Consider the following 27,575-nt stretch of genomic DNA (forward strand, 5'->3'; position numbering starts at 1 on the left):
TGGCCTAGTGAGTCATTTAGGATTGATGTTTCTTTGCTGATTTTTTTTTCTAGAGGATTTATCCAGTAATGTCAGTGGTGTATTAAAGTCCCCTACTATGATTGTATTGTTGTCAGTCGCTCCCTTGATATCTTCCAGGAGTGTTTTTATGCATTTGGGTGCTCCTGCATTGGGTGCATGTATGTTTATCAAGGTTATATCCTCCTATTGTATTGATCCATTTAGTATTATCAAGTGGCCTTTCTTATCTCTTGTTATGGCCTTCACTTTGAGGTCTATTTTGTCAGATATAAGTGTTGCTACCCCAGCTTTTTTTCATTTCCATTTGCCTAAAAGATATTTTTTTATCCCTTCACTTTCAGTCTGTGTGAGTCCCTTGTTATGAGGTGGTTCTCTTGTAGACATGGGTCTTTTTTTTTATTCATTCAGCCACTCGATGTCTTTTGATTGGAGCATTTAGTCCATTTACATTTAAAGTTATTATTGAAAGGTACTTGTTTGTAGCCATTTTTATTTCCATGCCTGTGTTCCTTCTTACCTTTCTATTTTTTTTTTATACACAAGTCCCTTTAGCATTTCTTGCATTGCTGGCTTGGTAGTAATAAACTCTCTTAGCCTTTTTTTCTTGTTTGTTTGTGAAGCTCCTTATTTCCCCTTCAATTTTGAATGATAACCTTGCTGGATAGAGTATTCTTGGATTCAGCCCCTTGCTTTGCATCACTTTGTAAATTTCCTTCCATTCTTTCCTGGCCTGATGTGTTTCTATTGAGAAATCACTTGATAATCTAATGGGAGATCCCTTGTATGTAACTTTCTGACTCTCTCTTATAGCCTTTAAGATTCTCTCTTTGTCCTGAACATTTGCCATCGTAATTATGATGTGTTTTGGTGTGGGTCTTTTTGGATTCATCTTGTTTGGGACTCTCTGTGCTTGTGTGACTTATTTCTTCCCCACAACAGGGAAGTTTTCTGACGATATTTCTTCAAAAAGGTTATGTAACCGTTGCTCCTCTTCCTGTTGTTCTGGCACTCCTGTTATTTGTATGTTGCTTCGTTTCATGTTGTCCCATAGCTCCCTTAGGCTCTCCTCCTGTCTTTTCATTTTTTTTTCTCCAATTGCAGTTCAGATGGGGTGTGTTTTGCTTCCCTGTCTTCAAATTCGCTAATTCTGTCCTCTGCTTCTCCTAGTCTACTGTTGAAACTTCCCCCCTTTTTTTTTGTTGCAGCTATATCACTCTTCATTTCTTCTTGATTATTACGTAGGTTGTTGATTCTTTTCATCCATCTGGTTTATGAACTGTATGACACTTATTCTGAATTCTATTTTTGACATATTGCATGCCTCTTTTTCACCTGGCTGCTTTTCTGGCGATTTCTTCTTTACTTTCCTTTTCAAATGAGGTATAATTTACAAACACACAGATCTTAAGTTATAATTTTGTGGGGTTGAAACAAGTTTACACTTATTGAACCTATATCATTTTCAAAGAAATTGAACAATATTATCACTTCTGATAGCACTTCATAAATGTTAGCTTATTTAACTTAAAAACAAAAACACTAGTAAGAGTGGGTACTATTATTCATCCTACCTGTAGATGAGGAAACTGATGCACAAAGATTAGACAACTGGACAAACACTAGTCCATGGCTCCAACCCTGGGACACAAGCAGACTCCCAAACTTGTAGAACTAGCTTGCTCAATATGCCACCAAGAGGGAGGGACTGAATGCCTCTGGATCCCACCCCAGTTAACAGAAGTTTCCCATTCCTTCCAGCCTTTAAAAGGGCAAGTCCTGCATTAAGTGCTTCAGCTTAATGATTTCTGTAGAAAATTTACCAAAACACGCTTTGCAGGTCTGAGCTGTGCATGCAAGGATAAAGGGGATTTTATATTCTGGAAAAGTCTGCTGCCTTTCATTTCTTCCTGGAGACTAGTCTGCGTGAAGTTCACCTTCCAGGTGAGAATTCATCTTACTGGAAAGAACCACTGTTTTGTGACCACCTCCCCGCCCCCCCACTTCTCCCTTTTCTCCTACAACTAATGACCTTGGTTATTTTAGAGAGGAAGGGTTGAGCTTATTTAGTGATACTTGGACCATGGGAAAGGGAATCTATTCCATTTGAGAGACAACGATTCTGCACCTACTATGCACACAGCAGATGAATGGTGGAAAAATTCTCAGGAGGACTAAGTCAGTTCTCCATTCTGAACAAATAAATCTTATGAAGGGATTTTGGAAGCTGGTGGGTGATGGGACAGGTAATAACATTGGCAAGAAAGGATTCTTGGTCCAAGTAAGATTAATTTAGCACCTAGTGTAGAGAGATACTATGCAGACATTATTTTGTTTTTCCTTGGGAAAATATTCTAAAGGAGGCAGTTTGTTCCTTGGATAAATGTTAACCATGAGGGTAAAGTACTCTATTAAAATCAGAGAGAAAATATTCAGACCAGAAGTACTGTTCATTTAAAACGTGTGTGTGTGTGTGTGTCGGGGGATGGGGGGGGGGTTAATTTAAAAGATTTTATCTATAATGCTCTGACCATAAAATAGGTTTTGTAAATTTTTGTTTAATATATTTGAATATTATTTAAAGCTTAAAAATAAGCTTTTCATCCAGCAATTACACTTCTAAGAACTTTATCTTAAGAAAATAAACATGGATGCATATTAACAGAATATGTTCAACAGAACACTATTAGCAATAGAGAAAAACAGTTAACAACCCTAATGTCCAACAATAGGAGACTGGTTCAAAATATGTATGTTACATGCATACAATGGAATAATAAAAATACAATATTTATTATTTATAATTATGAAATATATATTCATTATATATAATACTTTATAACATTCATGTTCTAAACATATCTGATGACATGGATTATGTCATTTTTAAAACAAGCTACAAAATTATATATATATATATATCATGCCCTTATTTTTGTAAAAAATAAAGCAATGCCTAAAAACAAATGGATACATATTCTCAAGTTAATACGTATCCATATTAACTGGATATGGAATTTTTCTTTTCTTTATAAAATAGTTTTTAATACTTTATTTTCCCTTCTAAATTTTACTTTCCATATTCTTAAAATTCTCATGTATATTGCATATTGAATATGTATAAGCACTGTTTATATACAGGTATTATCATAATAATAAAAAACTATGTACTATTTTCTGTTCCATATTTTCTCCTTTTGTTTTAATACTGTCCCTTGTGCATGCCTGTGTTGTATCATAGTTCTTACGTTAATGGCTCCTTGCAGTTGCAATATATTAACAGGCCATAATTTATGTAACCTTAACCCAGTGACAAAAGGGCCTGTGTCTTATTTTTTTCCTATTTGTTGATGTTGCTTTATAAAACTACTCTTTACAACTCATTTTCCTTGTTTGAGTTGTCCCTTTTGAAAACATTTCCAGTAAGGGGTCTAAAGTGCATTCTTTGTGGACTTTGCCCACTGCCAAGGCTGAAAGCCCACAGAAGCTATTTTAGAGCCACTTCAAGTTTCAGAAATGTTGAGGATGAAGGAAATGTTCTCTCTCTTAAGTATGATGAAGGTTTCATGGGCTTATAACGTGTTCACATTATATAGACTTGTTCATATTATATGCTTTTAATTGTGCCCATTTAATTTACTCAGTATGCCCTAGCCCCATGGTCGGCAAACTGCAGCTCGCGAGCCACATGCTGCTCTTTGGCCCCTTGAGTGTGGCTCTTCCACAAAATACCACAGCCTGGGCGAGTCTATTTTGAAGAAGTGGCGTTAGAAGAAGTTTAAGTTTAAAAAGTTTGGCTCTTAAAAGAAATTTAAACCGTTGTACTGTTGATATTTGGCTCTGTTGACGAATGAGTTGCCGACCACTGCACCAAGCCGGTTTGGCTCAGTGGATACAGTGTTGGCCTGAGGACTGAAGAGTCCCAGGTTTGATTCTGGTCAAGGGCACATGACCTGGTTGCAGGCTCGATCCCCAGTAGGGGGCATGCAGGAGACCTCTGATCAATGATTCTCTCTCATCATTGATGTTTCTATCTCTCTCTCCCTCTCCCTTCCTATCTGAAATCAATAAAAATATAATTTAAAAAATAAAATAAATTACTCAGCTTTAAAGTTGTTTTTAAAAAGAGACCAAAAAAAATCATAATGATGCCAGAAAAGACTTTGCTCTCCCCCAACTGAGAAGTAGTGTTAAGGGGATAAAATGGCTGTTATTTTCCCTCAAAGGACTGACAAGCAACTGAGGGTGTGGGACAGGACATATGCATATGGAAAAGTCAAGAACATTCACTTGTGCAATTTCAAACCTGCTCAAACAGCAGGTGCCAAAGAGTAAATGAGATCTTTAGAACCAGACACATTTTCCCACTGAAAACAACCAGCACTGGTCCCATCGCTGTAGCTGATCATTCACAAAAGACATGTGTTTCTTAAACAAGAAAAAAGGAAGAAAGGAAGGAAGCAAGAAAGAAAATAAAGGAAAGAAAGAATGCTAACAACGTCCTGGCCAGAGTTCTGGGAAGCCAGAGTGCTCAGCACTAAAGGGCTGAGTACATCAAACAATCTTTTCTCTGCTTCCTTCAGGGAATGATGGTAATCATGACACACAAATACTATTCTGTGCCAGGTACTTACTAAGAAATTCCCATGGGCTTTTTCACTCACTTGGTGCCAGTACCTAGATTACCTCATTTAATCCTCACAAACTGTCTCTCACGTAAGTGTTGGTGTTATTTTCAGGACACAATTCACACTGAAAGCACTCACACGGTGGGCTAGGTTAAAGTTACAACCCATTTCTTAAAAAAAACACAAAACAACAACAATCAATCCAATGGACTGAGCTTAAATACTGTGTGGTTAGCTTCCAGTAATGATATCTACACTAATAAAAGGGTAATATGTCAATTAGACTGGGAGATCTTCCAGGAGACCTTCTGGACGTTCTTTTGGACAAAGCCATGGTGGCGGAGCCGAGGTAGAGGTGGTTAGAGGCCAAGAGAGGAGGGCAGTTGTGGGTGATCAGGCTGTTGTGAGGTGTGGCCATTGGGGGTAACCAGAGCAGCAGGTGAGCCAGTTGGGGGTGAGGAGGCTGTCAGGGGGGGTCAGCTAGAGGTGATCAGGACAGCGGGGGTGGGCAGTGTGGAGTGAGAAGGCCAGCAGAGGGGCAGTAGGGGGTGAGCAGGCCAGCGGGGGTGGGGTCAGTTAGGGTTAAGCAGGCTGGCACGGGGGGCAGTTGGGGGTGATCAGGCTGGCGGGCAGAGTGGTTAGGGGCAATCAGGCTGGCAGGAAGGCAGGTGAGCAGTTAGGAGCCAGCAGTTCCGGATTGTGAGAGAGATATCCAACTGCTGGTTTAGGCACGATCCCTGTAAACCGGCAGTAGGACATCCTTCGAGGGGTCCCAGATTGGAGAGGGTGCAGGCCAGGCTGAGGAACACCCTCCCCCACCCAACCCCGTGCACAAATTTCATGCATCGGGCCACTAGTTAATAATAACAGTACTAAAAATAATAATTTTGAGTTATTATATGCTAAGAACTCTGCTATGCACTTAATATGTATTAACTCATTTAACCATCACTATGATTTTCTTTTTATTTCTATGCCAATAAGGTGTTCAGCTAGGTTTTTGTAAGAAATTTCAGACACCAGTTTGTGAGGATAAAACCAGTTGGTGAGAGCAAACACAGAGGGGAGGTAGCCTGGAGCTGAGGAACACCTTTGATTTTTGGCAGAAGTTGCAAATCCATGGCTTTCTGATCAACCTCCCACTTCTCTGTCCTCTCTTATTTCTGTTTCTCTGTGTCGAGGAGTTCACCCTCTTAGTGTCTGGGCATGTGCTGCTCATTCTTCCTGAAGTAAGCACCAGTGAGATGTTTGGGATTTTCACCTCTCCTCTGTGTTTGCTCTCACCAGTGGGCTTTATCCTCACAAACTGGTGTACTAAATTTCTTACAAAAAAATAACTAAACACTGATATCGGTCTTGGTAGAGATGGCGATGATGAATTTCTGGTGTGTTCTATGCAGAGGAACTTCATTAAGGCACAGAGTTGCAGACATTAAGGCCCCTGCTCAGCTGCTTCAAGAAAACCACTCTCTTGCCACCGTGGTGCCCAGGGAGGATGATCAGAATGCACCTGGGAGTGATGTTGGCCCACAGTTTTCTCACATGCTGACTGAAAGTTTTCTTTTTCTTTTTTTCTTTTTTTTAAATTTTTTTTTTAATTTTTATTTTTTTAATTGTTTGAAGTATTACAAATAGTAGTACATATGTCTCCTTTTTCCCTTCCCCATTGACCTTCCCCCGGCCTCCCCTTACCCCCAGTACATGCCTTTACCTGCCCCCTCCCCCCAGTGTTTTTTATCCATTGGTTATGCTTATATGCATGCGTACAAGTCCTTCGGTTGATCTCTTACAGCCCCCGCCCCCCCGCAACCTCCTCTGCCTTCCCGCTGTAGTTTGACAGTCTGTTCAATGCTTCTTTGCCTCTGTATCTATTTTTTCCCCATTTCATTCCTTTAAAAAATCTTGCCTCTGCAGACTAGAAATAAACATATAATAACAAAAAATGTTTGAGTCCCAATTTCCATGTCCAACAGTTCTGAGTCCCCATTTCAATGTCAAACAGTTCCTTATGTGTACATGTCAGCAATGATATCTGGATGGTGGGCACATGGTGGCAATGCAGGTCCGACCCTCTCTGGTTTGGTCCTAGGCAACTTGCTGCGTCGCACAGCTGCTGACTGCTCGCGTGGCAAGGCGTCATCAGCGTCTTCCATCTCTGGACTGTTTCTCCTCTTGTCTTCGTGGTTGGAGCAGACCTGTCAATTCCTCTCTGTTGCAGGAATCCACATGGTCTTGGAGTTGTTTTCTGAAAATATACAAACATATTCTCGACCAAAAGTTAATAAAGGAATTTTTTCTATATAATTGATTTGGGATCCTTTTTATTTTTGCCCAAACGATTTTCCTTTGTCTTATTTAGACACCATGTGTGTTTTTCATGGGTGTCTTGCTGTTAGCATTACAAATGAAAACTAATTTTGTAAAGTAAAAATTTTCTAGATGTAATTTACTTATAGGATATTTTTCCTTACATGATATTACCCTTCTATCCCCCCTTTTTTGATTAATGGAGGCTTTTGTAACTTTTATAATGCAGTCTTGATGACTTTAAATTTTAATTTTTTGACAAAAATATGACTGCTTTAGTTTCATTGCATGTTCAGGAATTTTACCATGAGATGAACTACCAATAGAAATTTTAGTTACCACATTAGGAACAGCTTTTTGTCCAGTACAATTAAATTTTCTTGAATATTCACTTATTTCAATTAGCCTATTTAAATTAATCTGAGAACTTGATTATTATTTTACTGTCAAAGTTAATACTCTACCAACAATCTTAATTTACCCTGTAAATATTAGTGGAGAGGATTGTTTGCATTCTTGAGTAGGCCCTGAGCATTCCTGGTGCTAGGCTGGATTTAGATACAGGGCAGCTTCTGTCGGCCAAGTCTCAGTCTGTTACCTGGGTCCCAATCTGAGCTGGGCCAAGTCACTGTCTGTCACCTGTGTCCCAATCTGAGCTGGGCGTGGGAAGCAAAGCAGCCACGGGGGCAGGAGACCTCCCTCAGACGGGGTGAGGGTTCAGGCCCCTGCAAGGTTGGGGGGGTGAGGGTCTGTGCCCCACCTCTGTTGATCCCCAAGTTCTCTCCTGATGGCCCCTCTGTGACTGTGCCTGTCTTAGGTTGTTCCTTCCCTGAGGAATCTTACCCGTCTCTGGCTAACCAGTCATCTTCCGGGTCCAAGCAGGGTGATGTGAGGTTCAGTTCTGTCTCCTTGGTAGCCTATGCCCCAGTGGCCTCCACACCCAGTACCTGCCTTGGGATCCCCTGGCCTGCTGGCGGGGCCTCAGCACTGATCACATATCTCAGGGAACTCAGGTTTCTTCTCCAGGGAGGGCCCAGCTCACACGATTGGGCGAGAGACAGATCCATGGTACCAGCCACCACGAGGCTTCATGCTCAGCATGAACAGAAAGCTCAGGCAACAGCTGAGGGCAATTGTATTGTGAGAAGAGGGTCCCTCTTGGCACAAAAGGCAAGAGGGGCCAATATAGAATGCTCAAGTGCCTTCCCAATGCCTTAATTCCTTCTGAAAGGGATTATATCCTTTCATGTCCTTTTTTTTAAAAAAAAATTGCTGCCAAACAGTCCAAGAATTAGTTTGTAAGTTTATTTGGAATAACTGTACAATATGCTGTTGTAAAATATCTAAAATTTTAATAACATTGTAGAATAATATCATGTAAAGATATTCTTTGCTCTAGGCCATGGCTATTAAATTTCAAACTGGCTGTCAATTTCTTTTTGTAACCTTATATAAATTTTGCCAGGAAGGCAAAAACACAAATTATTTCCCCATAACCTCCCACCCCCTACTTATGTCCCATCCCCTTGTTGTCTGCGTCCATTGATTTGGCTCATATGCATGCACGCAAGTCCCTTGGTTGATCTCTCCCCCTTACCCCACCCACCCTTACCTTCCCTGTGGTATGACGTGCTGTTTGACGTTTCTCAGTCTCTGGATTTGTTCTTGTTCATCAGTTTATGCCGTTCATTATATTCCACAAATGAGTGAGATCATGTGATACTTATCTTTCTCTGCCTGGCTTAATTCACTTAACATAATACTCTCCATCTCCATCCATGTTGTTGCAAATGGTAGGAACTCCTTCTTTTTTACCGCAGCATAGTATTCCATTGTGTAGATATACCACAGTTTTTTAATCCACGCATCTGCTGATGGGCATTTAGGCTGTTTCCAAATCTTAGCTATGGTGAATTGTGCTGCTATGAACATAGGGGTGCATATATCCTTTCTGATTCGTGTTTCTAGTTTCTTGAGATATATTCCTAGAAGTGGGATCACTGGGTCAAAAGGGAGTTCCATTTTTAGTTTTTTGAGGAAACTCCATACTGTTCCCCACAGTGGCTGCACCAGTCTGCATGCCCACCAGCAGTGCACGAGGGTTCTTTTTTCTCCACATCAGCGCCAGCACTTGTCATTTGTTGATTTGTTGATAATAGCTATTCTGACAGGTGTGAGATGGTACCTCATTGTTGTTTTGATTTGCATCTCTCTGATGATTAGCGACTTTGAGCAGGTTTTCATATGTCTCTTGGCCTTCCTTCTGTCTTCTTTCGAAAAGTGTCTATTTAGATCAGTTGCCCATTTTTTGATTGGGTTGTTTATCTTCTTTTTGTTGAGTTGCATGAGTTCCCTGTAAATGTTGGAGATTAAACCCTTATCGTTGATATCATTGGCAAATATATTCTCCAATGCAGTGGGCTTTCTTGTTGTCTTATTGATGGTTTCCTTTGCTGTGCAAAAGCTTTTTATTTTGATGTAGTCCCATTTGTTTATTTTCTCTTTGGCTTCCATTGCCCTAGGAGCAGTATCAGTGAAGAAGTTCCTTTGGAATATGTCTGAGATTTTTCTGCCTGTGGATTCCTCTAGTATTTTTATGGTTTCCCGTCTTATGTTTAAGTCCTTGATCCATTTTGAGTTTATTTTTGTGTATGGTGTAAGTTGGTGATCTAGCTTCATTTTTTTGCATGTGTCTGTCCAGTTTTCCCAACACCATTTGTTGAAGAGACTGTCTTGACTCCATTGTATGTTTGTGCCTCCTTTGTCAAATATTAATTGAGCATAGTGATTTGGGTCAATTTCTGGGTTCTCTATTCTATTCCATTGATCTATATATCTGTTCTTGTGCCAGTACCAGGCTGTTTTAAGAACACTGGCTTTGTAATACAGCTTGATATCTGGTGTTGAGATCCCACCTACTTTGTTCTTCTTTCTCAGGATTGCTGCAGGTATTCGGGGTCTTTTTTTATTCCAGATAAATTTTTGGAAAGTTCGTTCTAGGTCTGTGAAATATGTCTTTGTTATTTTAATGGGCAGTGCATTGAATCTATAGATTGCTTTGGGTAGTATGGACATTTTGATGATGTTGATTCTACCAATCCATGAACATGGTATGTTCTTCCATCTGTTTATGTCTTCCTCTATCTCTTTTTTCAGTGTCCTGTAGTTTTCCACATATAGGTCTTTTACCTCCTTAGTTAAGTTTATTCCTAGGTATCTTAATTTTTTTGGTGCGATGGTAAATGGAATTGCTTTTTTAGTCTCTCTTTCTGTAAGATCATTATTGGTATATAGAAATGCCATAGATTTCTTGGCATTAATTTTGTATCCTGCTACATTGCCAAATTCATTTATTAAGTCTAGTAATTTTTTGATGGAGTCTTTAAGGTTTTCTATGTACAGTATCATGTCATCTGTGAATAAGGACAGTTTTACTTCTTCTTTTCCAATTTGGATGCCTTTTATTTCTTCTTCTTGTCTGATTGCAATGGCTAGTACTTCCAGCACTATATTGAACAGGAGTGGTGAGAGTGGGCATCCCTGTCTTGTTCCTGTTCTTAGGGGAAATGGTTTTAGTTTTTGCCCATTGAGTATGATGTTGGCTGTGGGTTTGTCATATATGGCTTTTATTATGTTCAGGTATGATCCTTCTATTCCCACCTTGCTGAGAGTTTTTTATCAAGAAAGGGTGTTGGATTTTGTCAAATGCTTTTTCTGCATCAATTGATATGACTATGTGGTTTTTATCTCTCAATTTGTTTATGTGATGTATCACGTTTATTGATTTGTGAATATTGTACCATCCTTGCATCCCCAGGATAAATCCTACTTGGTCATGGTGTATGATCTTTCTGATGTACTGTTGGATTCGATTTGCTAGAATTTTGTTGAAGATTTTGGCATCTATATTCATGAGAGAAATTGGCCTGTAATTCTCTTTCATTGTGTTATCTTTATCTGGTTTTGGTATTAGGGTGATACTGGCTTCATAGAAGGAGCTTGGAAGTGTTCCTTCCTCTTGAATTTTCTGAAATAGTCTGAGGAGGATAGGTTTTAGTTCTTCCTTGAATGTTTGGTAAAACTCCCCTGTGAAGCCATCTGGCCCCGGGCTTTTGTTAGCTGGGAGCTTTTTGATGACTGCTTCAATTTCTTCCATAGTTATCGGCCTATTGAGATTTTTAGAATCTTCCTGAGTGAGTTTTGGAAGGTTGTATTTTTCTAGGAATGTGTCCATTTCCTCCAGGTTGTCTAGTTTGTTAGAATAGAGTTGTTCATAGTATTTTTTAACAATCCTTTGTATTTCTGTGGGGTCTGTTGTTATTTCACCTCTTTCATTTCTGATTTTGTTTATTTGGGTCCTCTCTCTTTGCTTCTTTGTAAGCCTGGCTAGAGGTTCATCTATCTTGTTTATCCTTTCGAAGATCCAGCTCCTGGTTTTGTTGATCTTTTGTATTGTTTTTTTGGTCTCTATGTCATTCATTTCTGCTCTGATCTTTATTATGTCCTTCCTTCTGCTCACTGTGGGCTTTTCTTGTTGCTCTCTTTCTAATTCTTTGAGTTGTTGAGTTAGATCGTTTATTAGCATTTTTTCTTGTTTTTTGAGGTAGGCCTGTAGAGCTATAAACTTCACTCTCAGGACTGCTTTCATTGTGTCCCATAGCAATTGCATTGTTGTGTTTTTATTGTCATTAGTCTCCAGGATGTTTTTAATTTCTTCTTTGATCTCGTTGCTCACCCAGTCATTGTTTAATAGCATGCTATTCAGCTTCCAAGTGTTTGAATTTTTTGGAATGTTTTTATTATAGTTTATTTCTAATAGTATGCCATTGTGGTCTGAGAAAATGCTTGATATGATTTCAATCTTTTTAAATTTGGGGAGACTTTGCTTGTGACCCAGTATGTGGTCTATTTTTGAAAATGTCCCATGTGCACTTGAGAAGAACGTATATTCCGTGGCTTTGGGGTGAAATGCTCTGAAGATGTCAATTAGGTCCATTTGATCTAGTGCATCATTTAGAATTGCTGTTTCTTTGCTGATTTTTTGTCTAGAGGATTTATCCAGTGATGTCAGTGGTGTATTAAAGTCTCCTACTATGATTGTATTGTTGTCAATCTCTCCCTTGATGTCTTCCAGGAGTTTTTTTATGTATTTGGGCGCTCCTGCATTGGGTGCATATATGTTTACCAGAGTTATATCTTCTTGTTGAATTGCTCCCTTTAGTATTATGTAGTGGCCTTCCTTATCTCTTGTTATGGCCTTTACTTTGAGGTCTATTTTATCAGATATCAGTATCGCAACCCCAGATTTTTTCTCATTTCCATTTGCCTGAAAAATGTTTTTCCATCCCTTCACTCTCAGTCTGTGTGAATCCTTTGCCCTGAGGTGGGTCTCTTGTAGACAGCAAATATATGGGTCATGTTTTCTTATCCATTCAGCTACCCTATGTCTTTTGATTGGTGCATTTAATCCATTTACGTTTAATGTTATTATTGACAAGTACATGTTTGTTGTCATATTTTTCCTTAGTGTTTGTGTTTCTTTTTGCCTTTCTCTTTCTTCTTTTTACAGCAGTCCCTTTAGCATTTCTTGCATTGCTGGCTTGGTAGTGATAAACTCTCTTAGCCCTTTTTTGTCTGTGAAGCTCCTGATTCCACCTTCAATTTTGAATGATAGCCTTGCTGGGTATAGTATTCTTGGATTCAGACCCTTGCTTTGCATCACTTTGTATATTTCATTCCATTCCCTTCTGGCCTGGTGTGTTTCTGTTGAGAAATCAGTTGATATTCTAATAGGAGATCCCTTGTAGGTAACTTTCTGTCTCTCTCTGGCAGCCTTTAAGATTCTTACTTTGTCATTGGTGTTCGCCAATTTAATTATGATGTGTCTTGGTGTCGGTCTTTTGGGGTTCACTTGTTTGTGACTCTGTGTACTTCTTGGACTTGCATAGTTTTTTTCTTGCCAATATCAGGGAAGTTTTCTGTCATTATTTCTTCAAACAGGTTTTCTATTCCTTGCTTCTCTTCCTCTCCTTCTGGTATCCCTATTATTCTAATATTGTTTCATTTTGTGTTGTCCCACAGCTCCCTTAGGCTCTCCTCTTGCTTTTTAAGTCTTCTTTCCAGTTGCTGCTGTGTTTGTGTGTTTTTTCCTACCTTGTCTTCTAATTCACTGATGTGGTCCTCAGCCTCTTCTAGTCTACTGTTTAAGCCTTCTAATGTGTTCTTTATTGCAGCTATGTCATTCTTCATCTCCTCTTGGTTTCTTTTCATGTTGGAGACATTCTCATTCAGCTCCTTATAGTTCTTATTGAGTTGTGTGTATTTGTCACTGAGTTGTGTGTATTTGTCATCCATCCATTTAAACATCCTTATAACCATTACTCTGAATTCTTTCTCTGTTAAGCTGCTAGCTTCAATTTCATTTAACTCCCTTTCTGGTGATTCCTCTTTTTCTTTCCTTTGGGAGTTGCTTTTGTGTCTCCCCATGTTTTCCTGTAATGTTTTAATTGTAGATCCAATTGCTTTGCTACCCAGGTTCTTTTGGTGATGGTGCTACTGGTGTAATCTCTCAGTTCTCCTGGGCTTGGTAATCTAGTGTAGCTCCCTACTTGAGCTACTTGGGTTCTCTTGATATAGGCCTGCAAGCTTGAGAGGCACAACTGCCGTGTCTAGAAGTCAGCAGCCATGGAGGGGAGTATCCCAATCTTTGCTGTCTTGCACCCTTAATTGAAATCATGCGTGCCCAGTGGGGATTCACAGTGGCACCAAGGAACTGTCTGTTGGGGTGATGTGGCTCAGGGGGCCTGCCCTCTTGACAGGTGTGACTGTGATGCCCAGAGTTCTGTAGTTATGGGGTGGGTAGACTCAGCTTTCACTGCTGCACCTGTGCTGGATAGGCGCTTACTCCCAGTGGCGGCTCACAGGAGCACCCACAGTAAGTTCGCCAGTGAGGCACACTGAAGCACTCTGAAGGGCCCTGGTGGTGTAGCCTTGTAATTGAAGTTCCTAGCTTCTAAAGATTTCTCTTTAGGGCAGATTTTATAGCCTCAGGGAGTATTCAGATTCCATGGTGTTATTCAGGGTGAGATCTGGGTGTGGCTATATTGGTTGCCTGGAGACTGGAGGGAGGGGCTATCTCTCAGGAGAAAATAGCAACCGGGCTTAGATATGACTCAGCACCAGACTCGCTTCCACCTCTCCTGGACTGTCCACTGCCTACACTCCCCAGATTCCACAAGCTCACCCTTTCTTCTGCACGTCTGCCACAGTTAAGTGTCTTTATCCTAAAGATCCTATGAACTAGGTTCAGTGTAGAAAGGCGCAGGCCCCAGCGCGAGGAGGGACCGGTCTCTGCAAGTTCCTCTCTTGCCGGCACTGTGCGGTTTGGCAGCTCTACAGGGCTGCCTTTGAGCTCAGATCCCAAATCCAGACTCCAAGGTCTACAATCCCCTACCTCCCGCAGTCCCGTGGACCCCCCCACCCTTTTTTTTTCCCAGTCAGACGCTTTGCCTGTCCTCAGGGACACTGCTTGGCACCATGTAGTTTCTCCCCAACCAACCTTCTGGGAACAGAGGTCTGGCAGATTCTACTGCCTAGATCTTTGATTTTTACCTTTATCGGAGGGATCTCTGCCCTTCCCAGCTGCAAACTGTCTCACCAGCTGCGCCTCCTTCACCAATCAACTGAAAGTTTTCTTGTCGTGGCTCAACAGCTTTAGAGGCACATCTTCAGTGGGGTAGTATCTAGGCATTTTGCAAAGTGTAAGCACTTGGGTACCACCTTTCTTGTCACTACCAACTGGTTTTGTGACAGTAGCAAGAACTTTTTCCTTTTTCGTTTCAATCCAGGATTTAGCTACTGAATAATTCCACTTGTGCAAGGCCTTTAGGAATACATAGCCACTACATCAAAAAATTATTATAATTAATAAATAAATTCGGCAATGTAGCAGGATACAAAATTAATGCCAAGAAATCTATGGTATTTCTATACACCAATAATGAACTTACAGAAAGAGAGACTAAAAAAGCAAACCCATTTACCATTTCACCAAAAAATATCAAGATCCCTAGGAATAAACTTATCTAAGGAGGTAAAATACCTATACTCGGAAAACTATAGGACACTGAAAAAAGAGATAGAGGAAGACATAAACAGATGGCAGAACATACCGTGTTCATGGATTGGTAGAATCAACATCATTAAAATGTCCATACTACCCAAAGCAATCTATAGATTCAATGCACTCCCCCATTAAAATTCCAACGGCATATTTTGCAGACCTAGAAAGAACTCTAAAAAATTCATCTGGAATAAAAAAAGACCCCGAATAGCTGCAGCAATCCTGAGAAAGAAGAACAAAGTAGGTGGGATCTCAATACCAGATTTCAAGTTGTATTACAAAGCCACTGTTCTCAAAACAGCCTGGTACTGGCACAAGAATAGACATATAGACCAATGGAATAGAATAGAGAACCCAGAAATCAATCCAAGCCACTATGCTCAATTAATATTTGACAAAGGAGGCATGAACATACAATGGAGTCAAGACAGTCTCTCAATAAATGATGTTGGGAAAATAGGATAGATACATGCAAAAAAAAAAAAAAAAAAAAAGAAACCAGACCACCAACTTACACCATACACAAAAATAAACTCAAAATGGATCAAGGACTTAAACATAAGACGGGAAACCATAAAAATACTAGAGGAATCCGCAGGCAGAGAAATCTCAGACATACAACAAAGCAGTTTCTTCACTGATACTGTTCCAAGGGCAATGGAAACTAAAAGGAAAATAAACAAATGGGACTACATCAAAATAAAAAGCTTTTTCACAGCAAAGGAAACCATCAACAAAACAACAAGAAAGCCCACTGCATGGGAGAACATATAAGCCCATAAGGGCTTAATATCCAATATCTACAGGGAACTCATACAACTTAACAAAAGGAAGATAAATGATCCAATAAAAAAAAAAATGGGCAACGGACTTAAATAGATACTTTTTAAAAGAAGACAGAGGGAAGGCCAAGAGGCATATGAAAACATGCTCAAAGTCACTAATCACCCAAGAGATGCAAATCAAAACCACAATGCTGTACCATCTCACACCTGTCAAATGGCTTTCATCAACAAATCAACAAATGACAAGTGCTGGCGAGGATGCGGAGAAAAGGAACCCTTGTGCCCTGCTGGTGGGCATGCAGACTGGTGCCGCCACTGTGGAGAACAGTATGGAGTTTCCTCAAAAAACTAAAAATGGAACTCTCTTTTGACCCAGTGATCCCACTTCTAGGCATATATCCCAAGAAACTAGAAACACCAATCAGAAAGGACATCTGCACCCCTATGTTCATAGCAGCACAATTTACAATAACTAAGATTTGGAAACAGACTAAGTGCAGATGAGTGGATAAAAAAACTGTGATATATCTACACAATGGGATATTACGCTGTGGTAAAAATGAAGGAGTTCCTACCATTTGCAACAACATGGGTGGAGATAGAGAGCATTATGCTAAGTGAAATAAGCCAGGCAGAGAAAGATAAATATCACATGATCTCACTCATTTATGGAATATAATGAACAACATAAACTGACGAATAAAAATACATCCAGAGACAAAGAAACCTTGATCAGACCATTAAACCTCAGAGGGAAGGTAGGGGAGGGTGGGGGTAAGGGGAAGAGATTAACCAAAGGACTTGTATGCATGCATATAAGCCTAACCAATGGACACACACAACAGGGGGGGTGAGGGCATGGGGGGGTGGTGAATGGGGGGTATGGGGAAATAAGGACACATATGTAACACTTTAATCAATAAATAATTTTTTTAATACATAGCCGACCAGGAATATCTGCCAATTCCTTTGACCAGGACAGGGTTTCACCTCTGTGGGGCTTCCTCTTCTTATACATATTGACCTTGGGGTTACCCTTCTTGACCTTGTCACCAGCATCAGCCTTCTTGGCTCCAGGTTTCTTCTCCTTAGTATCCAGCTTCTCAGCTTCTTCACCCTCCATCTTGCAAGATGGGAAAGAGACAATCATTTTCTGGGTAGAATCTGTTTTCATTAGGAGTAATGAGTAAACCATGAAACCAAGAGGGTAAGAAAATTTTCCAAGGCTACCGAGGTTGTTAGTGGTAGTACTGGGGGAATCACTGACTGCAACCTAATCCCCAAAGATGCACTAGCATACTTAAAGAACATATTTGTTAACATAAATGCTTATTAAATAAAATTTCAAGGTAGTGTAAGAAAGTGAAGGAAACATTTTCAAAAAGAGAACCAGGTGCTTTCTGCCAGCTTCCTCCTTCCTTGGCGTTACTGAGGACTTCAGTGTGGGTAACACCAATAGAAGAGACTGAAGAAGGTCCTGGACATTAGCATAGAACCTGCTACTCTTGTCTCTTGGTGGTGGTCCCATCCGAACTTTTATGTTGCTCTCCTTCATAGTAACGGTAGAAATCTAGTTTGACCCTACTTTCTCTCCCCCCAAGGCAGTTATTTTAGAAGTGGGCAGAGTTATCTTACCTGTTACCTTCTAAGATTCACATAAAGGTGTGTGGATCTAGTTCCTATGGGTTCAACATTTTCTCATCCTGACTGTTTGTTGATCCTCCCTCTAGGATAAAATACCTGCCAAGATGCTCCACTTGCAGGGTCCACAGATGCTTCAGATGCTAGAAAAATGCTTAAGGAAGAGCCTTCCTGAGTCCTTAAAGGTGAGACAATCTCAGAGAAAGAAAGAGCTATATATTCTTTTGATAGAAGTGGGGAACATAATGATCCTATCTAAAAAAAGAGTAATATGCAAATTGACCATCACTCCAACACACAAGATGGCCTCCCCCATGTGGTCAAATATGGCTGCCCCCATGTAGACACAAGATGGCCAGCAGGGGAGGTCAGTTGTCGGTGATCAGGCCAGCAGGGGAGGGCAGTTGGGAGGGACCAGACCTGCAAGGTAGGGCAGTTGGGGGGACCAGGCCTGCAGGGGAGGGCAGTTAGGGGTGGCCAGGCTGGCAGGGGATGGCAGTTAGGGGCAATTGGGCCTGCAGGGGAGCAGTTAGGCATTGATCAGGCTGGCAAGGGAGTGGTTAGGGGGTGATCAGGCTGGCAGGCAGAAACGGTTAGGGACAATCAGGCAGGCAGCCATCGGTTGGGAGCCAGCAGCCCTGGATTGTGAGAGGGATGTCCGGTGGTATCAGGCCTAAACGTGCAGTCGGACATCCCTCGAGGGTTCCCAGATTGGAGAGGGTGCAGGCTGGAATGAGCCACTACCCACCCCCACCCCCGCCCCGTGCATGAATTTTGTGCACCGGGCCTCTAGTCTATTAATGAGCAGCTATTTTGCGGTGGGAATTCACTCATGCTCCACATCATTTACACTCACGTTCACAACACCTCTTTGCAAGAGAGATATATTATGAAACTTCTTTGTAATATCTTTGTTACTTCATGTGAATAAATTAAAATTTACGAAATAGCTATAGTTGATTTGGCTCAATGGATAAAGCATTGGCCTAAGGACTGAATGGTCCCTGGTTCAATTCTAGCCAGGGACACCTGCCTGGATTGCGAGCTAGATCCCCAGTGGGGGACATGCAGGAGGCAGCCAATCAATGATTCTCTCGCATCATTGATGTTTCTCTTACTCTCTCCCTCTCCCTTCCTCTCTGAAATTAATAAAAATATATTTAAAAAGAAAAGTTTAAGAAATAAGGTTTGTTCATCCATGTCATAGAATGCTCTGAAGTCAATAAAATTATCTTTATTTATTGGAAAAGAAGCATGACTAGAATGTATTAATTCAATGGATAAAAATATTTTAAAATCACATCTATCTGAAATTTTTATTTTGTAAATTTCTTGTGTATGTACATGAATAGTAGGAAATCTATTAAAAGATTTTTTCACCCATTTAAAAATTGAGGTATAATTGACATACATTACATTAAATGTTTGCTAAATCCTACAATGGAGAGTTCATGATTTTTATTCATAAATTTTATTAGTCTAAATATTTTACAATGTAAATATATTTATAAAAGATACATTTATTGAGGCAAAATACTAAAACTTAAAATTGCTTGGCAGAAATATTCATGAGAGACCTTTCAATGATAGAATTCCATGATTTCCTAGAAATAACCATGTCTTGGTCAAACAAGTTACTTTAATGCCCTTTCATAATATAGGGTTGGGGAAAAGTAGGTTTACAGTTGTGAGTATGTGAAACAGAGTTAATAAAATTATCGTAATGATCATAACCTGCATGTTTTTTCCAGATTAACAATCATAAACCTACTTTTACCAACCCCTGTATATTGACCCTCTTACTTTCTTGTAATGCTGCAGGTTTATGGGGCCATCTTCCACATGAACCAGGGAAACCCTTTCAAGCTGAAGGCTCTGGTGGACAAGTGGCCTGATTTTAATACAGTAGTTGTCCGCCCTCAGGAGCAGGTAAGGTGTCAGATATGGAATGACTCCATCTATGTTTGTACTTGCTAGGTGTTTATCTGTACCTGGCAATGTGGGAGACCTGGGCATATAGAAATGAATCCCAAGAATAGTGAACAGTCCCTGTCCTCAAAAATTCCACAGCCTGGAAGCGAACACAGGTGAATCCACAGATAAATTACAGCATGGTCTGAAATGTGCAGCGACAGGAGAATTGAATGAAATGATTGTCTAACCACTATGCTGTATACCTGAAACTAATCCTATAGTGTATAATAAAAGCCTAATATGCAAAATGACCAAATGGCAGAATGACCGGTGGAATGACCGGTCGCTATGATGTGCACTGACCAACAAGGGGCAGATGCTCAGTGCAGGAGCTGCCCCCAGGCCACAGGCCCCAGGCCAGCCAATGTGGGTGCCAGCATGGATCCCCCAATCGCCCCACTGCTCGCCCTGCAGAGAAAGGCTACCAGCAGTGATGTGGGGGGCAGGGGGGTAGGCAGGGATTACTGGAGAGTGGGATGGTGCCATCCCCCAATCACCTTGCCGGTTTTCCACAGATCGGCCCTGATAACCATCCAGGACTCGGGACCCTACCCTTGCATGAATTTCATGCTCCGGGCCTCTAGCATAAAATAATATTGAAAAGCAACTATAATTGGAAAATAAACTTTATTATAAAAAAAAAAGTAACACAGATGGAATGCTGATTAAAATTATATAGGAGACATTTTCATACTCACTCATTGTTTTCATTTGTTTTCAAGAAAGCACCTCAAATGGCATCCTGGTTATGCTGAATACCAAGAACCCTTATTATTTCCTTTTTTAAATTTAAATTTTTTATTGTTTAAAGTATTACATAAGTCTCCTTTTCCCCCCATTGACCTCTCTCCAGCCTCCCCAAAATCCTTCCATGTGCCCTCTTTCCCCTCTATCTGTGTCCATTGGTTTTGCTCATATGCATGTATATAAGTTCTTTGGTTGATCTCTTACCTCCTCACCCTCTACCTTCCCTCATAGGTTGAACAGTTTGTTTGATGTTTCTATGACTCTGGATCAATTTTAGTTCCTCAGTTTATGTTGTTCATTATATTCTACAAATGAGTGAGATCATGTGATATTTATCTTTCTCTGACTGGTTTATTTCGCTTAGCATAATGCTCTCCAGTTCCATCCATGCTGTTACAAATGGTAATAATTCCTTCTTTTTTACAGCAGCATAGTATTCCATTTATTTCTTGCCTCTAGTTAATGGGAAGAGAGGCACCCAATGGAATATTGTGTTAATGTAAAATAATGTTGTAAGAAATAAGGCTGATCTTTTGTTAAAGATATTAAAGCAACATTTCTCAGACTCAACATTTTTATTGGTATGAATCAAACCCTAGTTCCATTTTTAACTCTTAACCTTGGAGAAAAATTATTTCCTATCTTTTAAAAATATCAACCTTGAAACCACACCAACTCACTAGTGCTAACTCACAACTTCTCCTTGTGATACTGCATTCCCATTGAGAGGTTCAATGGTATTTTAACCAACTGTCATCAATAAAGTCAATAAAATAGGGCATTAAAAAAAAAACTACATGTAGTAGAGGTTGCAGAAAAAGGATCAGAAATGTTTTCTAGTGGAAAATTTACAAAAACTGCGTGTTAAGGATAAATAAGATTTTTTTTTTTATAGAGGGTCAGGATAGGACTTCAGCCAAAGCAAATAAATTACAAATTGTGAGACATAATGTTTAAAACAACACAGTGAATTAGGGAACTTTAAGAGTAAAATGACATGGTAGTAGTTGTTGGTTACATATCGTGATAATTTTAAAAAGTTAATGAAATTAAATAGTTAAAATATTTCAAAACTAAAAATCCTATGTAATAAAAGCCTAATATGCTGAGTGTCCGGTCGTCTGGTCATCTGTTCAACCAATCAAGCATAATATACTAATGATATGCTAAGGCTGCCCAACTACTCACTATGACGGGCACTGACCACAAGGGGGCCGACGCTCCAACCGGTAGCTTAGCTTGCTGCTGGGTCCGGCCTATTGGGACTGAGTGAGATGGGCCAGACATGCCCTGGAGCCCTCCCGCAGTCCCTTCCCAGCTGGCCAAACTCCCGTGTCCCTCCTTGGCCCTAATTTTGCACCAATAGGGTCCCTTGGCCTAGCCTGTGCCCTCTTGCAATCCAGGACCTCTCAGGGGATGTTGGAGAGCCGGTTTTTGCCCAATCCCACAGGCCAGGCACAGGGACATCACTGGTGCATGAATTCATGCACCGGGCCTCTAGTTTATTAACTTTAAAATATTAAACTTGCATATAACTTGTATAGAAGTAAATTTGGTAAAAAAAAAAAAATCACCAAATCAAATAATTTGAAAAAAAAAAGGGACTGTATTACTGATAAAAACCTCAATGAGAAGTACTATTTGAGCTACTTTTAAAAATACAGTTTTAAAAATAAGGGTTATGAGAGATAATTGACATAAAAGACTGTGTATATTTAAGATGTGCAATGTGTATATTTGAAATACACATGTATTGCAAAATGATCATTACCATGATTGTAGTTGACACCTCCATCATGTTACATATGACTATTTGTTTTTTGTGGTGAAAATATTTAACATTTTCTCACTTAGCAGTTTTCAAGAATATGTAATTCAGTATTACTAACTACAATCACCATGCTGTACATTAGATCCTCAGGACTTATTCATCTTAAAACATTTTTCTGTTTCATTATTCATAGGTTGGTATTCTAAGTCTGTTACCTCCATCAATTTTTACAGAGACATGTTCAGAGCCCACATTTTGTAGAAATCTTAGGTCTCCAGCAAGATTTATACTTTTGGCCAAAGATGTTCACTGTTGGTTTACTCTCTACTTGAGTTTTGTAAATGTTAGCTAAGTACTTTATTTGATTTTAGTTTTTAAAATGTTGCATCTTTATTTAGAAAATCATTATTGATGTTTAGAAAGTCTGATAATTGCATCTGCCTGTTCCTAAGAATATGCATAGCATGGTAGAATGTGAACATTTCCCTAATCTTATTTGTTTAAAAATCATAAGAGAACACAAAGTATCTTTGTTTTCGTTTTGTTTTGCTTTGCTTTTTTTGTTTGTTTGTTTACTGAAGCCTTTGGAGCTAACACATTTACTACCAGAGAATAAACATGTACAGAAAGCATTTTACTAAAAGTCTGACTGTCCTGTGCTTTTTGAAAGAAATGTTAAATTTTAAATGGGACATTTTTGTTTGAAATTTTAAAGCAAGACCTGAGTTCAGAATAGCTTTATTGAGGAAATTTTTAACTATGAATTGAATAAGGAAGTCCTTGACTTGACTTCATAACATAAATAATTCCTCAATAAAAGCAATACACCAACAAAACACCTGATATTTAAAAATATCAGAGCATGTTCAAGTCCTTTATCCATTTTGAGTATATTTTTGTGTATGGTGTAAGTTGGTGGTCTAGTTTCACATAAGACAGAAAACCATAAAAATACTAGAGGAATCCACAGGCAGAGAAATCTCAGACATACGCCAAAGCAATTTCTTCACTGATACTGCTCCTAGGGCAATGGAAACTAAAGGGAAAATAAACAAATGGGACTACATCAAAATAAAAAGCTTTTGTACAGCAAAAGCAACCATCAACAAAACAACAAGAAAGCCCACTGCATGGGAGAACATATTTGCAAATGTTATCACTGATAAAGGTTTAATCTCCAACATATACAGGGAATTCACACAACTTAATAAAAGGAAGATAAATGATCCAATAAAAGAATAGGCAACGGACCTAAATAGATATTTTTTGAAAGAAGACAGAAGGAAGACCAGGAGACATATGAAAACATGCTCAAAGTCACTAATTATCCGAGAGATCCAAATCAAAACGACAATGCGGTACCATCTCACACCTGTCAGAATGGCTATCATCAACAAATCAACAAACGACAAGTGCTAGCAAGGATGCGGAGAAAAAGGAACCCTTTTGCACTGCTGGTGGGTATGCAGACTGGTGCAGCCACTGTGAAGAACAGTATGGAGTTTCCTCAAAAAACTAAAAATGGAACTCCCTTTTTACCCAGTGATCCTACTTCTAGGAATATACCCCAAGAAACTATAAACACCAATCAGAAAGGATATATGCACCCCTATGTTCATAGCAGCACAATTCACCATAGCTAAGATTTGGAAACAGCCTAAATGCCCATCAGCAGATGAGTAGATTAGAAAACTATGGTACATCTACACAATGGAATACTACTCTGCTATAAATAAGAAGGAATTCTTACCATTTGCAGCAGCATGGATGGAACTGGAGAGCATTATGTTAAGTGAAATAAGCCAGGCAATGAAAGAAAATACCACATTATCTCACTCATTTATGGAAAATAAAGAACATTATAACCTGATGAACAAAAAGATAGATACAGAGGCAGAAAAGCTTTGAACAAACTGTCAAATTACAGCGGGAAGCCTGGGGAGTGTTGGGGAGGAAGAGAAAGAGATCAACCAAAAGACTTGTATGCATGCATATAAGTACAACCAATGGACACAAGACACTGGTGCGGGGTGGGGGGAATGAGGGCATGCGACAGAGGGTATGGGAGGCTGGGCGGAGGTCAATGGGGGAAAAAAAGGAGATATATCTACTACTATGTGTAATACTTTAAACAATAAAAAAATATCAGAGCATAATGGAACTGATAATCGGTATGGCAAACACAAAATACAAATATTTTGGTTGATTCTGCATTTCCCAATGCAAACAGGAAATGGTGGATGACCTTGATCACTACAGAAATACTTACCAAATCTACTCCAACGATCTCAAGAACTGTCAGGAATTGCTTGGCTCACCAGAAGTCATCAATTGGACACAGCATTTGCAGATCCAAAGTAAGTAAGAGGAATGGAAAGTATGCTGACTCACTTCTCTCTCCTGACAATTTCCCTTATGATTCATGTCTTTCTCCATACTTCAGATCCTCAGCCTGCTTTCAGGTTTTTTACTCAGCTGTGAATATACCTGTAATGGGGGAAAACACCCTCAAAGCTTGCAAAAAAAGGGGGGCTTCATATAGGAAACATAATATAATTGTTTGATAGCCACAAATTTATTTTGCAGACATATCTAGAATCCCTTAGGTTGACTGAGTGCCAGGGCAGAGATTCCCCTAGGGCCTTCCATGCCAGGAATAACAATGACAACTCATGCCATAAAGCACCCAAGGAAACCGTCATGGTTATCAGCATGCCATCCAGAATCTCACTCCTTAGGATGGCATTTGTCTGTTACTTGCTATATCATCCTAGCCACATGACTTGCCCTCTCTGAGATCATATATAAAAATGAGGATAACAATGGGCTAAAACACAGGGGTGTTGAAACGATTAGATAACATGTTGAATGGGAATTGCTTAGCACAATACCTGGCTGTGTCAATTAACTTGGACTGCAGAGCAAACCTCATAATTCTGTGAATCAACATTTGGGCTGGGTTTTGCAAGGCAGTTCTTCTGCTGGTTTCATCTGGATTTCCTCTTGCAGCTGTAGGGTGTTAATGGATGGACTATGTGCTGGATGCTCTAGTATGGCCTAACTCACATTCCTGAATGATAGTTCTGGCTCTTGGTGCTGGCCACCATAGTGACAGCATGATAGGAGCACAAGTCCTTAGCTGAGTAGCCTAATCCTATCCATATAGTGTTGGTCTCAAGGAAATCAGGAGCACAAAGAAAGCCCAGGTTGCAAGCCCCCTTTAGCCGCTCCATGCATCAAATTTACTCATTTCCATTGGGAAAAGCAAGTCACATGGCCAGGGTCAGATGCAGTGCAGGACTGGACTATTCCAGGGGAAGTATATAAAGAGACAAGGGCAAATTGTGGGTCATTCCTGCAACAATCTGCCATACTATGAACAGAGTAAGCACACAAGAGATGTTGGCTACTATTGTTTTATAGTGCATCTCCTGTGATTATGAAAACAATATGTGCATGTAACCCAGAAAACTTGGTTCCAGTCTTTGCATTGCCACGAATGGTATGCCTATGGTTGTGAATGAATCTCTGAGCATGTTCATTGCACAAATCCTGACTATGTGATGTCTGATTACACATTGGCAGTACTAAGCCAGAACCTAGGTTTTTACACTGTAAATGTAGACACGTACCACTGTACTGGACAGCTTCTCCATAAAATGCACTGAAATAATTGCATGTCTCATTAAAACCCCATCTAGGTTCCCAGTCCAATCTGAGTGAGGTGATACAAAATCTCGCAGCCAGGAAAGCCTTCAAAGTCAAGCACACAGAGTGCTTTCTCTATGCGGAACTTGACACTGTAAAGAATCTGATTCCTTCCTTGTTGGGTTTAAAGAACTTACCACCTGGTGGGGGCAAACTCAAGGCCATGTAAGTTTGATAAAAGTCACTGCACTACTCATACCTCCCATTCCTGAAGTAGCCTCCCAACTTCTCTTTCTGCTTTTATTCCTGCCTCCCTATGGTCAATATGCTTCAAAGCAGCCCAAATCATCATTTTTTAGAAATGTATTATGGAGAATAGGGATAAGAACAAATATAATAAGTACTCATGGACTTTACTTTTCTCTTGGAACCTCCATAGCAATCAAGAAATGTTTAAACTCTCATCCCTGGATGTTACCCACGCTGCCCTGGTGAATAAATTCTGGCATTTTGGTGGTAATGAGAGGAGCCAGAGATTCATCGAGCGCTGTATACAGACCTTCCCCACATTCTGTCTGCTGGGGCCTGAGGGGAACCCTGTGTGCTGGGACCTGATGGACCAGACAGGAGAGATAAGGATGGCAGGCACCCTGCCTGAGTACCGCAAGCAGGGCCTCATCTCCTATGTCGTCTATAAGCAGACCCAGGCTCTAAACAACCTTGGCTTCCCGTATATTCTCACGTTGACAAGAATCTCAAAATTATGCAGAGAATGAGTCACAATCTGCATCATATCCCCATGCCTTGTACCTGGAACCAGTGGGATTGTGTGCCTCTGTGACTCCATCCTACAAACAAGTATCAGATGGGCCCCCACATGTGGCTGGAGCAATGGATGGGTGGGCAGAGAGAAAGAATAAATTGTACATAATTGTAATTATCAGCAAAGTAGTGGGCTCTGTGGAAGCAGTGTGAATATTCAATACCATGTTCCCTGCACTCAAGTCACTCCTGGCTTCCCTTAGATGTCTCCGGTTAAAGCAGCCCCAGGCACTCCACACGGTTTAGTTCCCCACACTTCCAGGCATCTCCATGACACTCGCATCAGCTGTATGCTGCCTGGAATGGCTACTCCTGGAACTCATAGTGTGTGGACGTGTAGAGCCTTGCCAGATTTTTCAGCGAGAGGTATAGTTTCTGAGCATTATGACTTATTCTTCTCTCTTTCTATGGTCTTTCTCTTAATGATCAGCAAGTGGACTCTGCTCAGTAGGTCTGTAGAGAACATCCTCTCCTCTGATTGTTGCTTTCTCAATACATTAAAGGATTATACATAAACATGTATGAAATACTAGGTTAAACATAGTGTACATGATATGGCAGGAAGAGTGTCAAAGAAAAAGATTAACTTATATTAGCCTGTCTCCTCCTCACTCCCACATCAGGGAAAATGATTCAATGTTGCTTCTAAAAGCAGAACTTTATAAATCCACCCAAACCCCAAACAATAAAGAGACTTTGTGTTTGATTGTACAAGTTGAAGTGAAGTGGTTTGTGATGGGGAGAGCCTGGGTTGGGTTTATGGAGAGTGGGAAGACCCAGACCCAGGGAGGGGGCTATTTATTGAGAAAAGAGAATTTTATGGGGAGAGCAGTACATCATGGGTACATATTGTTTCACTTGACCTTGGCACATTGTTTCAGGATAACGAAATTCTATGCAGTTCAGACAATAGTCTCATGGGAAGGTCTGGTTGGTGGTGTGGAGCAATTTTTGTCCAGGTTGGATCAGGGTAGTTGGGAGAGTTTCCTGCCCCAACATTTCAACAGGAACAGCACTAAACCTTGACACTGGGCAACAAAGAGAGCACTGCACTGAAGATAGTCACCTGGACTAAGAACCTGTGTGCTTTTGGTCCATCTACAACTAGAACT

General features: G+C 40.2%; 1 pseudogene across 1 annotated transcript; it reads left to right on the forward strand.

The window, feature by feature from the left end:
- Nucleotides 1-1,745: 1,745 nt before the first annotated feature.
- Nucleotides 1,746-26,482, forward strand: LOC308258069 (glycine N-acyltransferase-like; annotated as a pseudogene). The gene is made up of 6 exons: nucleotides 1,746-1,962; nucleotides 17,591-17,686; nucleotides 19,323-19,430; nucleotides 24,224-24,350; nucleotides 25,695-25,866; nucleotides 26,081-26,482. The product of its transcript is annotated as a glycine N-acyltransferase-like (transcript).
- Nucleotides 26,483-27,575: the final 1,093 nt, after the last annotated feature.

The sequence above is a fragment of the Plecotus auritus genome, assembly GCF_963455305.1.
Source record: "Plecotus auritus genome assembly, chromosome: 9".
Classification (NCBI taxonomy): domain Eukaryota; kingdom Metazoa; phylum Chordata; class Mammalia; order Chiroptera; family Vespertilionidae; genus Plecotus; species Plecotus auritus.